We start from the raw sequence: 223 nt of genomic DNA, 5'->3' as shown, positions 1-223 counted from the left end.
GGACAGGGGGGGGGGGGGGGGGGCCTGCCAGGAACTAAGGGGGCACCCAGCCCTCCCGGGGTCATCAGCTGCTCCCAGGGACCCCCTCGCCCATGCACACTAAGGCTCCCAGGGAGAGCAGACGGGCAAAGTGCAACTTTTTATTTTTTTAATCATTCTGCGGCAACTTTAAAGGCAGCGACTCTCCGAGATTGGCACCCTGGGCAAAGTTTAAAGCTTAACC

At 59.2% G+C, this 223-nt stretch overlaps 1 protein-coding gene across 1 annotated transcript in view; it reads left to right on the top strand.

Moving 5' to 3' along the window:
* RNF220 (ring finger protein 220) overlaps positions 1-223 on the top strand; it is a 231,236-nt gene that overhangs the window by 650 nt on the left and 230,363 nt on the right. The gene's annotated exons all lie outside the window — the stretch shown is intronic.

This window comes from Nanorana parkeri, unplaced genomic scaffold, assembly GCF_000935625.1.
Source record: "Nanorana parkeri isolate BGI_ZX_2015 unplaced genomic scaffold, ASM93562v1 scaffold2513, whole genome shotgun sequence".
NCBI classification, from domain to species: Eukaryota; Metazoa; Chordata; class Amphibia; order Anura; family Dicroglossidae; genus Nanorana; species Nanorana parkeri.
This window is presented reverse-complemented; position numbering and strand designations above follow the sequence as displayed.